The sequence below is a fragment of the Mus musculus genome, chromosome 4 (genome assembly GCF_000001635.26).
Source record: "Mus musculus strain C57BL/6J chromosome 4, GRCm38.p6 C57BL/6J".
NCBI classification, from domain to species: domain Eukaryota; kingdom Metazoa; phylum Chordata; class Mammalia; order Rodentia; family Muridae; genus Mus; species Mus musculus.
In genome coordinates this window covers 79,240,317-79,247,119 of record NC_000070.6, presented here as the reverse complement: position 1 = coordinate 79,247,119, position 6,803 = coordinate 79,240,317, and the positions used below count along the sequence as shown (strand labels likewise).

Here is a 6,803-nt window from a genome sequence, read left to right as displayed (position 1 = left end):
TTTGTGGGTTGGTTGATGCCTTTATCACTTCATTGAGCTCTCTTTTTTACTACAGAAGTTGTACAACTATGTTAATAGCAGCTTTATTTGTAATATCCAGAAACTGAAGACAAACTAGATATCCCTCAACTAAAGAATGGATAAAAAAAAATGTGTTACATCTACACAATGGAAAACTGTTCAGCTATTAAATCCCAAGACATCATGAATTTTGCAGGCAAATGGATAGAACTTGAGAATATTATTCTGAGTGAGGAAACCCAGTCCCAAAAGGACCTAAATGGTATGTACTTATTTATAAGTGTATATTAGCTATAAAATAGTTGTACAATGTTACAGTCCACAGACCCAAAGTATCTAAACAAATAGTAAGACCCAAGTAAGGAAGTTTATATCTCACTTAGAAGGGGAAATACAGTAGTCATGAAAGGCAAATGGAGGGAGAAACAGGGAGGGAAGAGGAATGGGGAGTGGAATGGGGAACTCAGGATCAGGCTTGAGGAAGGAGAGGAGAGATGGTTAACTGACCATAAAAATAAATGTGAATCTTCATTTGACAGGGATGATGAGGTGGTGGTAATCTCTAGGATTAGAAAAAGACCGGAGATAAAGGATTTGTCCAAGAATCAATGCTGGTGACCTTAGCTGTGACTCACTACATTGGGGATATGGATCGATCCTGAAGAGGTCCCACTGACATTTTCAACTTCTACATATGAGAGACAATAGTATGTGCTCCCCTCCCCATTATTTGGCTTCTTTCTTTTAACAAAAAACATTCCATCCATCTTATTACAAATATGAAGATAATTTTTTTCATATTTTGTTTATTCTCTGGTACAATATTATCCCTCCCTCCTCTCTCCCTGCCCCCCAACCCTCCCCCCCAAGATCCACAATTCCTCTACTTTCCTTTGGAAAAGAGCAGGCTTTATAAGTATATCAACCTAAGACAGCATAACAAAATGCAATATTAGGCACAAAACTCTTATGTCCAGTCTGAACAAATCAACCTAGTAGGAAGAAAACATTCCCCAAAAGAGTTGAGAGTCATCATGTTTGTCAGGAACTCACAGACTGAACCAGCAATCACAACATTTCTTTTCAGTAGAATGACTGAAGTGAAAGTTGGGTCAACATGTAGTCACAGAAAAGGTGCTGAATATGGGTGTGTCTAAATGTTTCTGGTCAGGGATCCATTTGTACTAGACCCTAGACCCGAGAGATGAGTAAAATATCTGAAAGCTAGATAAGCTGTATTTTGTTTTTCATATTCATTTCATATTTGCATGAAAATTATATCTAATTAGAACATGTTCCTCTTTGGGGCAGATAATTTATTGTTTATTTTAGAATTCTGTGTATTACATTTCTGTGAAAGAATACTTTTTTCCATTTGTAGGTCACCTTTTTTATTTACTTGGTTCTATAAAATTTTCATAATTTGAAGTAATCACTGCTTTTTTTCTGGAATTTTGGGATTACATCAAAAATTTTCTTCAAACAATTTCTTAAATTACTTATATATTTCCCAGGATTTTTATAGCTTCGGGTCTTATATTTGGCCCTTTGCACTAGTTCATGTTAATTTTATTTAAGTATCTTTGTATTTATTTATTTGTTTATTTATTTATTTATTTATTTATTTATTTTATAGAGAACAAAGTGAAAGTCATTTCAGACTCTTGCAGTTAAGTCTATAGTTTTCTAACCACATTTCATTGAGAAAGCCACATTTCCTCTAATATCTTTTTGACAGTTTTTATATTTTCTCTTACTAGTCAAAGCTTCTATAAAAAGTCAAACTATTTTATACCATCTTTGTGAATGTAAAATTCTCAATGCCCCCAAAAGTCTAATTTTTATAAACAACCTTACCAAATGTTAAATAGAACAAAATATTTTTATCTTGAACAAAATATTTTTCATCTTCAATTTTTATTCCTTATTAAATTTTGTAGATCAGGTAAATATTTATCAAGAAGTTTGGTACACTACTTTGGTTGGACATTGTATTACTCTATCTAACATCTTACCCTACATATTGTAGCCTGTTTGATTTCTAATGTATATAGATACTTGTTTGTGCTCTTGAACTTCTATCAATTTAATAAAACAAATCAGGTTGCTCACAATTTCTTTCCTTAATCTAGCATTTTTGCTAGATTTTACAAGATCAAGGATCATTGAAAAATTACTAATGTCTAAAGAAAGTCCTTACCTTTTCTTGTGTATTATAATTGAATTAATCAAATATTAGCTTTTGTTCTTGTAGAGTTTTTTTTGTTTGTTTGTTTTTTTATTTGTTGTGGATTTTCTCATTGTCTTTTTCTATATTGTTTCATTTAAAAAGTATGGTTACCACTCTAATTTCTATGAAGATCTGATTCCTGTAAAAATAATTTAACTTCCTGCTCCTAGAAGCATTGCTGGTTTGACTGCTGTATCACATGTGTCCGTAGGTAGCATGGAAAGATACTATGTCTAGACTCAGGGTTATGACCTATGAACATCTGGTTAATAACCTAATATTCCCTGAAAGAAATGAGCTTGTGATAACAACTAGTATATCCCCACACAGGGTCCAAGAGAAGGCCCCAGTGCCTCTCATGACAGGGAGCATGCTGGAGAGGAAAAGACTCAGGAAAACAGACAGGAGTGAATCTGATACAGACCATGTTCACATAGGACCATTTGTATGGTCTGGATGAGAAGTGATGCTGAGATGACCACCAGTTGACAGGGTAGAGACTGGGGCATGGTAGATAGACCATGCCCAACATGACCACTGCCTATCTATATAATGCACTAGTAAGGCATAGCACTCCTGAGACCACACCTGAGAAGACCCAAGACATTTAAGATACTCTGGAGCTACTAAGAGGACAAGTCATTGGTGGATAAATGGAAAAGAAAGAAAAAGAAACCGTTGTGTGTAGACAGAATCTCTTATGTACTGTATGTACTGTGTGGAAGCATCATCTGTCAATAAAAAGCTGAGGGCCTATTGCCTGAGGCAGAAAATTGAAGGTAGAACATCTAGTAAAGACAGGAATTCTGGGAGTGAATAACCCGAGATTTTGCCCCAGTTTGGAGGAAACAGATCATTGAAACTGAAGAGAAGTAACTAGCCATGCTGCAGACATACAACAGGATAAGCAAGATATATAAATTATGAACTAGTCAGGGGATAAGCCAAAACTTATAGCCTAGGAGTTTATTCATAAATAATTAAGGCTTAGAGTCTTTATTCTGGGAACAAAGAAGCCAGGTAGAAAAGCTCAAGATTACATTTGGTGTACTGTTAAGTGGGGCATAAAATTCAAGCTCAGAAAAGTGATGAGAAGCATATGAACACTCACTCCCCTAGAACAGAGCAGGTTCCTAGCTTTATCTCTTGAAGAAATTGAGTCCACCAGCAGTGGGCACGGGGAACTGAAACCCAGTGCATTTCATAGGTGGTACTTCTTGAATAGTCTAACTATAGGAGGCCTTGCAAATCCTGTGGCTGCTGAGAGAGATGGCAGCTGCCATCTGGTGCTACATAGACATAGTTTTCAACTGTCCAAGCTAAGTTCTCAAAGGGAGTGAGATGTTGTGGTCTGAAGTCACCTTCCCAGAGTGGGCAAAAATCAGAAGTCAGGCCCAGACCAGAAAGGCATGTAGTTCTGCATAATTGAGGGATCATGGCCAAGAGCCAGCAGCCTGATAGACCAAGCTGCAGTGACAGATTCCAGCTGCAGACATCTGCTAGCCCTTATACTGGGGCATAGAACCTTCACAAGAACAAGGGCCTCTCCTCTTGATTGATGATCAACTAGGCTATACTCTGCTACATATGTAGCTAGTGCCATGAGCCCCACCATGTGTTTTCTTTGATTGGTGGTTTAGTCCCAGGGAGCTCTGGGGGGTACTAGTTAGCTCATATTGTTGTTCCTCACATGGGGCTGCAAACCCCTTCAGCTCCTTGGGTACTTTCTCCAGCTCCTTCATTGGGGACCCTGTGCTCTGTCCAATGGATGGCTGTGAACATCTACTCTGTATTTGTCAGGCACTGGCAGAGCCTCTCAGGAGACTGTTATATCAGGCTCCTGTCAGCAAGCTCTTGTTGTTAGCCATTCTTATTTCTTTTTTTTTTCTAAGTTCTAAAAAGGTTGCTGCCGAAGTTCTCTAAGAAGAAAAGGGGAAAGGGCTGTAACTAGAGGATTAATTGCTAGAGCCTTTTCCTTATTGTCCAGATTCCTCTTGCTTATCAGGCAAGGGGGAAGTTTGGAACAATAAACTTCTATTGAATCAGGAGAAGAGAGTCATGCTTGCACAAGGAACAAACTTTTACACAAGCAAATATGGATTAGACTTACATAAATTCTTATTGGGATTCATTCATACACATTCATAAATCTTCATTCAAACCAGTTGGAATCAGATTTCATATTATCTCATAATTACATACTTACACACACACTCACACACACACACACACACACACACACACACATTCATATTTGTATATGGAGTAAAATACCAAGCATCAGTGCAGACAAAGCTCACCCATTCTGGATTAAAAAAAAATAAGAGCATATCTATATTGCATAGAGGAAAAAAAGAAGATTCTACCCTTTTATTATTAAATAAATAACCCAAGTCTCTAAGAAGAAAGCTTTGTTCTATTTAGTAACACTAAGCCTGCCTTGCTATTAAGACCTCTCCTTTCCCATGGCAAGAAGAAGCCTGCCTGATCCTTCTGCTCTCTATAGCTTCTTTTTCCTCTTTCACTCTGAATTCTGCATATTGCCCTCTTAATATTTTAATTTGCCTTATAATTTCTAAGTTATTCCACTCTTCATTATCCTTCTCATCTTGTTCTTTCCTTGTTATAATGTAACATTGTTCTTGTTCCCAAATGTCTTACTCCCAAAGCTATGTTCTCAAATGCTATCTCTCTAATGTTATGCCTGCCAATGTTTTATATTCTTCAATGTCAACATTTTAGTATTTTTGTACATTTTCTAGAACATATTACATGTTTCTCCCAAGCTCCCCCCTTTATAAAGTTCACTAGAAATTCAAACAAATTCAAAACATAAATTGAGTAAGAAGTTTACAAAGGAATATTTATATATCTACCCTTTAACAATAATTATCTGGCTAGACTATTCATCATGTCACTAGCTCTGCTGATTCATGGACAGTTGAAGGCCATAACTTTTTTGACTAAGTTATAAGTATAGTTTTGTGTCCTTGGGCCTATAGTAAATTGATAGTTTCCTTTTTATGACCTTTGGTTAATGGTTTTACAACCTCTTGGAATGTACTCTGTGTTGCATATGCCTGTTGCTATCTCAGAAGCCAGTAACCTATGATATTTGAAGATTGGCAGAGTTCTCGATGCAGCTTTGACATCAGAAAGGATTTAATGGCTGTCCAACTATAAAAGAGCTTAATACTTACTAATATAATTTTAACAATTCTTATAGGATCATCCATAAGAATATATATATATATATATATATATATATATATATATATATATGTATGTATGTATGTATGTCTGTGTGTGTGTGTGTGTGTGTGTATGTGTGTGTGTGTGTGTGTGTAATAATAACAGGAAAACCATATTAATAGCAGGACTCTGTCCTAAAATGAAATCTCTTGGGCATTGCCTGCAGGAGCAAAGCTGTCACAGTTTATTTTTTTATTTTTTTCTTTTAAATTGGGTACTTATTTCATTTACATTTCAAATGCTATCCCAAAAGTCCCCCACAAGTTCCCCCACCCACTCCCCCACCCACCCACTCTCACTTCATGGCCCTGTCGTTTCCCTGTACTGAGGCATATAAAGTTTGCACAACTAATAGGCCTCTCTTTCCACTGATGGCCGACTAGGCCATTTCTGATTCATAGGCAGCTAGAGACACGAGCTACAGGGGGGTACTGGCTAGTTCATATTGTTGTTCCACCTATAGGATTGCAGATCCCTTTAGCTCCTTGGGTACTTTCTCTAGCTCCTCCATTGGGGGCCCTGTGATCCATCCAGTAGCTGACTGTGAGCATCCACTTCTGTGTTTGCTAGGCCCCTGCACAGTCTCACAAGAGACAGCTCTATCTGGGTCCTTTCAGCAAAATCTTGCTAGTGTATGCAATGGTATCAGCGTTTGGAAGCTGATTATGGGATGGATCCCCGGATATGGCAGTTTCTAGATGGTCCATCCTTTTGTCACAGCTCCAAACTTTGTCTCTGTAACTCCTTCCATTGGTGTTATGTTCCCAATTCTAAGAAGGGGCAAAGTGTTCACAACACAGAAGTGGATGCTCACAGTCAGCTATTGGATGGATCATAGGGCTCCCAATGGAGGAGCTAGAGAAAGTACCCAAGGAGCTAAAGGGATCTGCAACCCTATAGGTGGAACAACATTATGAACTAACCAGTACCCTGGAGCTCTTGACTCTAGCTGCATATGTATCAAAAGATGGCCTAGTCGGCCATCACTGGAAAGAGAGGACCATTGGACATGCAAACTGTTTATGCCCCAGTACAGGGGAACGCCAGGGCCAAAAAAATGGGAATGGGTGGGTAGGGAAGTGGAGGGGAGGGTATGGGGGACTTTTGGGATAGCATTGGAAATGTAATTGAGGAAAATATGTAATAAAAAATATTTAAAAAAAAGAATTTTAGGAACATTTTGTAATCAAAGATAAACCTTCACTTGTAATTTATAATGTGTTTATATAAGACTTTGAAAAAATAAGTTAATATAAGTAATGTAAAGATGAAGCAGGGGTAGCTCTTAATACCAAAGTAT

At 37.5% G+C, this 6,803-nt stretch overlaps 1 pseudogene; it reads left to right on the top strand.

The window, feature by feature from the left end:
- Positions 1 to 2,410: 2,410 nt before the first annotated feature.
- On the top strand, positions 2,411 to 2,533 carry Gm25836 (annotated as a pseudogene).
- Positions 2,534 to 6,803: the final 4,270 nt, after the last annotated feature.